This window comes from Mus pahari, chromosome 23 (assembly GCF_900095145.1).
Source record: "Mus pahari chromosome 23, PAHARI_EIJ_v1.1, whole genome shotgun sequence".
Lineage (NCBI taxonomy): Eukaryota > Metazoa > Chordata > Mammalia > Rodentia > Muridae > Mus > Mus pahari.
Window position 1 is genome coordinate 3498126 of NC_034612.1, and position 7882 is coordinate 3506007.

Consider the following 7882-nt stretch of genomic DNA (forward strand, 5'->3'; position numbering starts at 1 on the left):
CTGCCTCTGCCTCCCAAGTGCTGGGATTAAAGGCGTGAACCACCAGGGCCGTTTTGTTTTTTGACAAACGGACTCTGTAGTTTCAGTAGCTGCAAAGCCCCCACCCAGGGTAACCTGGTGAGATGGAACATGCCGTGTCCCATAAGGCAGAGTTTCACTTCTCCACGCGGCCTTCTGGCCTCAACTGCTGACGCAGGGCATGTGGCTTCACAGAGGTCCACCAATACTTGCTTAGGAAGGAAAAAGAAGCTCAAGTGTACAGCAGAGCATCAGGAGCCTGGGCAGAGGGAAACAGGAAAACTCTCGTGTGCGCCAGTCAGCTGCTCTCGAGAAGGAAGGGCATCGGACCTTCTGAAGAGCCCGTTGGCACAGAGATGGCCTAGGCTCACCCTCAGATGGCATGATTGGCAAACACTGGAACTCTAAGAAACGCCCGAGAGGGCTGGGGAGGTGGTTCAGGGGGTGAGAGAGCTTGCCCGTTAAAGGCCAAGGATGAGTGTGTGTGTGCCTGTAACTCCGCATTGAGGGGAGAAGACTTGTATATTTGGGGAGCTTGATGGTCAGACGATAGCAGAAACAGTGAGCTGTTGATTCGGCGAGAGGCCTGGTCTCACGGCAGTGAGGTAGACAGTGACAGAGGAAGATACCCAGGGCCCTGCTTCTCTCTGTCTCTCAGAGAGAGACAGGGAGATGGAGAGACAGAGCCACAGATCCCAGCTCAGAGCCTCCCCCAGAACTCTGTCGCTGACGGTTCCAATGTCACCAGTGTCTATGGTTCAGGGAAGAAGTCATGCATTAATAATCTGAAAACTCCATGATAAGGTCTGGGAAGATGGCTCAGTAGGTGAAGTGTTTGGCAAGCCTACACAAGGACTGGAGTCTGAGCCTCGGTGACCAAAAGCTGAACATAGCAATGTGCACTTGTGACCCTAGGGCTAGGGAGGCAGAGGACTGTTCTCCCATGAACATGCACATACACACACACACACACACACACACACACACACACACACACACACACCTGCACGCATACATACCACACACACACACACATACACCTGCACGCATACATACCACACACACACACATACCGCACGCACACATACTGCACGCACACACACATACTGCACACATACATACTGTACACACACATACTGCACACATACTGTGCACACACATGCTGCGCACACATATACTGTACATACACATATTGCACACACACACATACTGCATACACACACATACTACATACACACACACACACACACTGCATACACACACATACTGCACACACACATACTACACACACACACATACTACACACACACACATACTGCACACACACACATACACACACACACACATACTGCACACACACCACACTGTGTTGGCTTCTATGTGACTCAGAAGGATGATAACACAGGCAGGGGCTGAGTACCCTGGACACAACCGACATTCAGAGTCTAGTGGATCACTGTCTGCCAAGCATTATTATTGCCAGAGAGGTCCTATCTCATTTCACCTTTGTGAAAATCCTACTGGGTAGCTCCTGTTCAGAAACCCACCTCACGGATGTGGAAACTGAGGCACAAACCCAGATCTGGAGCTGAGGGGCCCTATGGAGTCTGTGGTGACCCTAAAAGGCCTCAGGTTTCTAATCTGCAAACTGAGGGTGTTACTAGAACCCTCATCATTAGGCATGGTAAGAAGTCCAGAAAACCACCTCAAGAAGTCATTTGTAATCAAGCGTCTAAGAGGCAGGACTACAGTCCATTTTCCCAGCCCATTATGAAGATGCTAAAACTGAGGTCCAGCTTCTCTGTGGACAGCTCTTAGGTAGGAGATGGAGGACCCCGAGGACATAACACTGAGCTGTGCCTCAGCAAGCCCCAGGTTGCTAAGAGACAGACTAGATGATTGACAGATTATAAGACCATGTGGGGGTGCAGAGACCTCTCTACTGGGTTGAGGTAGATAGAAGCCCATAGGAGGTTCATCTACTCCTCAAAGAGTTGGGCGAGTCCAGAGCCACTTGTCCCTGGCTCTTAGATGACACCTGACAAGTTTAAGCCAAGCCTTCCAGAAGAGAGTCCTGAGCCAGCCCCTTCTGCATCCCGAGTGAACTGTGAACCAGGCACACACACAGACAGCAGCAAGGCCCTGAGACACACCAGCTTTGCCCTTGAAAGAAGCCAGAACCACAGATCCCCTCGGAAAGGGGAAGGAGGGAGAGAGAATGGGAAATCAAGGCTTTCTGAAGACACAGCCAACACAAAACCTCCTCCTCCTCCTCCACTTCCTCACTGTGACCTCAGACCTGTGGCCTGCCCTCTCTGAGACACATATGTATCATGTCAAACTCTCAAGCAGCAGCTCCAGGGTCGCTGTAGGTGGTGATCCTGTGCCAGGATCCCTAGTCTTAAATGCCTTAGGATAGAAGCAGAAGGGGAGTTACCCTTTCAACAGACAGCATGGCCAAAGGGTCTTCCATATGCAAAGAACTTTTAGATATGAAAAAAAAACATAAATATGGGGTGGGGGGCAGATTTACACAGAAGAGTCAGAGACAGCAAAGGAACCACAGACCAACTATATCAGCATCAATAATGACATACAGAGGCCACCAGGGAGATGACTCAGTGAGTGAGAGATGGCTCAGTGGGTGAGAGATGGCTTGTTCTGTGAGTGTGAGAGAGTTCTAATACCTAGAACTCACATATATATACACATACATACATCATGGTACATCCTTATAATACCAGAGCTGGAAAGGCAGATGCAGGAAGATTCATAGGGCTCACTGGACAGCCAGCTGAGCCGAGTCAGTGATCTCAGGGTCCCAGAGAGAGACCCTGCCCCATCACATAAAGAGCTGAAGTGGAAGCGTCTCAGGCAGGAGGCAGGCAGCCCTAGTGTTGAGAAGGCTTCAAGGCTATTGCACCCCTATCCCATGCCATGTACAGCACCAGCAGGAAGAAATTGCCATGACCAGACAGCTCACATGTCTTTTAAAAGGGTAGTGAAGAACTGGAGCGATGGCTCAGTGGTTAAGAGTATCAGCTGTTCTTCCAGAAGACCCAGGTTCAATTCCCAGCATTGAAATGGTTTCGTCAGCATCTGTAACACCAGCTGTAGGGGAAGTTGGTCCCCTTGTGTCCAGGACTCACATGCACTCACATGCACAGACCCACATAGATATTGGCACGCATATATATAATTAAAAATAAAATAATTTTTGAGACATGGTTTTTCCGTGTAGCCCTGGCTGTCCTGGAACTCACTCTGTAGACCAGGCTGGCCTTGAACTCACAGAGATCCTCCTGCCTCTGCCTCCCTCTGGGTCTATGAGAGACCTTGATAAGGCTTATGATAACCAAAGAGTGACAGAAGAAGACACCCCACGTTCTCCCTCTGCCTGAACATCTGGACATCATACAGCGTACCACACACACACACACACACACACACACACAGTGGAATGGGGGTTGCCTACGGGAATATATCCATGGGACGAATAGACGAAGCAAAACTATCCCACAAAGTGTTCATGGCAGTGCTGGACACTAATAATAAAAAACAAAAAGAGAAGTGGACCCAACAGCAGTTACATGCCCCAAGACCAGCCTTTGCCAGCAGCCACTGACCTGTCCTCTGGGGGGCACGGAGAGCCTGAAGGGGGTGGTCTGTGGCTCAGCACGAGTCGGCTTCAAGCTGGGTTCGGGAAAGATTCGCCCTCACAGATGACCTGTGGTGGTCACGCTGGTTTTCACAAACACCAGCGTCGCTCTTCAGGTCTGATTTTATGCCAGAAACTTCCTTTGACACACACCCAGAGAGGAGCTCCCATCCCGCCCTCTGCAGGACTCAGAGCCAAGTGCTGTACCTTCTCTCCAGTCTCCCCCTCGGGCTCCTGAGACTTCAGGGTTTGGGGACTAGCGCTCTGGCCTCTTTCTCCTGGTCACACAGTTGTTCTGGTAGTGGCTGTTTGCTTGGAAGCATTTCTTCCATTCACGGAAGATTTCGTCTGAGCCCCGCGGAGCGCAACATCCTAAGATCCTCCTCGCTCTGTCCTGTGTTCTGTGTGGGGACACGGACAGAACTCAGCCTGAGAAACAGCTGGAGCGGGGAGGGGAGGGAGGAGCAGGAAGCAGCCTGGGGAGGGCGGGGGCGCCAGCTGTGTGGAGTGGGCCCCCTGCCACTCCCCCAGAGGAGGCTGCGTCTGCCAGCCAGGCTGGGCTCCTGGGTGGTAGCAGCCCACTAGGAATGACCCGCCCCTTGGCTGGGCGCACAGCTGGAGCCGCAAATGAAACCAGGCTGCTGGGGAAGTTACTCCTGACCGACCTGAAGACCCACCCGCAGCTGGTTATCTCTGCCCGCAATAGGGACGGTAGCAAGCCCTATGGCATCTTGCCTGCTGTTCCCTACTTCTGAGTGCTATTCCTGCCCCTGGTGTGGCCAGATGGCTTCCAGCTCCTTCTCTGTGATGAAGAAACCTCCTCTGACAGACTACTCTGGGTTCCCACATCATAGCAAGCACTGACAGAGGTACCACACTGTCCTGCCTGCTGCATGTCTTCCCTAGTCTGTCCCCACCACCTGACAGAATGCCTAGTGTACTGGCACCAACAGCAACAGAATTGTTGAAGTAGCCAAGAACCAGGCAGGGTACTGGGCACTCAGTACACAACCTTCACAGTGCTAGGCACTTGGTACTACATCCTCCCTACGGCAGTGGTGGTGGTGGACAGGTATTTTTATTACCCTTGTTTATTGGTAAGGAAATTGGGGCACAGAAAGGTTGAGTTTCTTGCCCAATACTACCCAGCTAGGAGATGGCAGAGCTGGAGCACAAGCAAGCTAGATCCCAGTCCTCAGCCTCCAGAAGGAAGGCATAATGATCCTTGGCCTGCTTCGGTTGAGAGTGTCATGCCTCACTATGCCTGCTGCAACGGGTCTGGAAGAGTAGATCACACATGGTGGATGGAGATGCTGAGGCCGTGGACCGGAATCTGTGCCCAGGCAGCCAGCTCGGGTTCACAGCTGGGACCAAGCTGAGGTCTGTCATGGTTGGAAGCCCTGCTGCCTAAAACTACTTACAGGTGGGGAGAGGGGAGAGAAAGAAGAAGGGAAGGGAGCAGGGGAAAGGTAATGGAGAAGGGGGAGGAGAGAGAAGTAGGGGGAGGGGAAGAAAGAGGGAGGAGAGAGAAGAGGGAGAGAAGGGGAAGGAAGAGGAGGGAGGGGAGGGGGAGAAGGCAAAGGAGAGAGAAGAGGGAGGGGAGGGGAAGAAAGGGGGAGGGGAAAGAAGAAGAGGGAGGGGAGAAGAATGGAAGGAGGGGAAGGAAGATAGAGAGAGAGATAAGGATAAAGACAAGAGAAGAATGGAGGAAGGATAAAGAGGAGGAGGAGAGGGGGAAGGGGAGGACAAAGACAAAGGGGGGGGTGTACCTTCTCAGCCCAGCCGCAAAGTCCTGGACAATTGGGCTGCATCTCTGACCGCCTGTCTTCGTCTTTGCAGCTATAGCGGGACACCCAAGACTACGTTAGTTCACAAGCGGGAGTTTATGTAGGTCTGGGTTCTGGAGGTGGGAAGCAGCCCGGAAGCTGGTGTCTAGTGGGCTTCCTGCTGCCTGTGGTGGGAAACAGGAGGTGAAGCCACACAGGAGCAGGGAGGAGAGGGCTGAGCTCTGCCCGTCAACCTGTCAGCAGCAATGGCCTTAATCTGCCAGAATACTTAAGACAGATTCATCCCTTAAAGGCCCCACCCCTCCTTACTGTAACTCAGGGATGAAGTTCCCAGCAGCTACACAATGGGGACAGGTTCAAAGCACCACAATGCCTGACCCCTCAGAGCTCTACGTGCCATTTCCAATCGGCCAGCCAGTGACATTAGCACACAGAAGGCCCAGACCTTCCCGTTTCCCAGATAACTGCTTGAACCAGAGCCATTAAGTCAGCTCCCCAGAGTCACGCAGTACCTTAGAGGACCAGCCTGTCTGAGTCCACATCTCTCCCTTCTCCTCCGCTAAAGCAGATCACATACTTCCAATGCACACAATGTATACACTGTAATTGTATACATTGTATACAAGTACCCTAGAGGACCAGCTTGTCTGAATCCCCATCTCTCTCTTCCCCTCTGCTAGTTCAAAGAGCAGATCACATAATTCCAATGCATACAATGTATACATTGTGGTTGCATACATTATATACAATGACACAGGATGTACATCGCCACTCCAGAAGGGAGAAAAGATAGTGAGGAAATACTGGACCAGACTGAGACCAAACCCCAAACTCCAAATCCTGTAGCTCCATGTCCCATGTAAAAGAGCTTAGATGGCTCTGCCCTTCAAGCCTCGCTGACTGACACACTGTGACACACTTCGCTCTCTTGTGCTGCTTCCACGCCCTGTCTGCAGCATCTCCAACATCTCAGGGTTTCCAACTTAACCCAGGATTCACCCTCAGGAAATGGCCTCCTCCATGCAGGACATCCTGGACACACACCCTTTACCCAATGCCTTTACTCCTGTATCCTCCATGGCTCTAAAGTCAGAATCACATGCTAAGTGTCGCCAAATTCTGCTGCCCTCTTGGGATGACACCTGACCCTCTCCCTGAATTACATTTTCATAAGCTTTGATTTGTTGATGCTTTCCTTCGTTGGGTAAAATTTCCTCTGCTTTAGGACCCTAAGATTCCTTAGGAATGGCCAGTTTACAAGTTGGAAGCTTAGCTGGGTGGGATCCTGCTCTGAGGGCACCAATCCCTTTATTTCACTTAGCACGGGACAGTCTTTAGACATCTCAACTCCTGGAGCGTAGGACTCACCTCCAATATTACACTCTGCTGTTCTCCTCATCAAACTACGCTTCAGATTTCTTTTTGCCCTGCTTGCTCTTTTTCACTGTAGCACCTTGTGATCGTTGATGACCCCATGACGCAGTCACTAGAAGGCTGTCTCCAAATCTCTGCCAATGAAATTACTCCAAAACTCTTCAGGCAGATTCTTAGGATAAGAGAAACAACAAAAACAATAACAACAAAAAACAAAAACAACAAAAAACAAAAAATCAGCCACATATTGTTTGCCAAAATATCAAAAGGTTGATCTCTAACCCAGATGCTAATGGTGCTCCCCTCGGAAACTTCGGGAGCTGGGACTCCACAGTGCTCTCAGCGCTGAGATCTTCCACGTTCCTAATACCGTGGTCCGTGAAGCTCTGCTTACAGCTTTCAACCACTTTCTTAGTCCAAAGTTTTAAACTTTCTCACATCCCCCATAATCCCCCACGGTCAGTCCCCTCACCAACAGTTCCCTCCTTGGTATCACCTTCGGTCTCAGTTACTGTTCTACCACTGTGAAGAGACGCCATGACCGAGGCGACTTAGAAGAGAAAGCATTTAATTTGGGGGTCACAGTTCCTGGGAGGGCAAGGCCTTCCTGAGGGAGTAGAGGCCAGGCTGGAGCCTGTAGAAGCTGAAGAGGAACTACAGAGGCTGCGACAGGTGTTGTCCCGGTGTTGAACTTTGGTATAGCAGATGCCATGGGGAAGATACCATTCCTATCCCGGAGTGAGAATCAGCACAGAGACTGAAGTCAGTTCCCCAATGGCACACAGCCACCTGCGGTAGAGCTACCTTGCTTCCCCTGTGTGAAGGATTCTGCAAAAGCCCAGATGGTCCCAGGCCCCGCCCCCAGGAGCCCAGGCTCCGCCCCTAGGAGCCCAGCGCAGAGTCCACAGGCCGGATCTGACCCTAAAAGCTACTTAAAAATGGAAATCATAGCCGGGTGATGGCACATGCCTTTAATCCCAGCACTTGGGAGGCAGAGGCAGGCGGATTTCTGAGTTCGAGGCCAGCCTGGTCTACAGAGTGAGTT

The 7882-nt window shown here is 51.4% G+C and overlaps 1 protein-coding gene across 2 annotated transcripts in view; it reads right to left on the bottom strand.

Annotated features, from left to right (window-relative positions):
• Cmklr1 (chemerin chemokine-like receptor 1) overlaps positions 1–7882 on the bottom strand; it is a 48304-nt gene that overhangs the window by 34041 nt on the left and 6381 nt on the right. Inside the window, exons 2-4 of one of the 2 annotated variants that reach the window (XM_021187125.2) lie at positions 6832–7009; positions 5446–5627; positions 3884–4077 (exon numbers count right to left, since the gene is read on the bottom strand). The gene's annotated coding sequence lies outside the window, so the exon portion shown is untranslated. Of the gene's footprint in view, positions 1–3644; positions 4078–5445; positions 5628–6831; positions 7010–7882 lie in introns of both variants that reach the window. The other variant, XM_029533912.1, reaches the window with a different exon arrangement.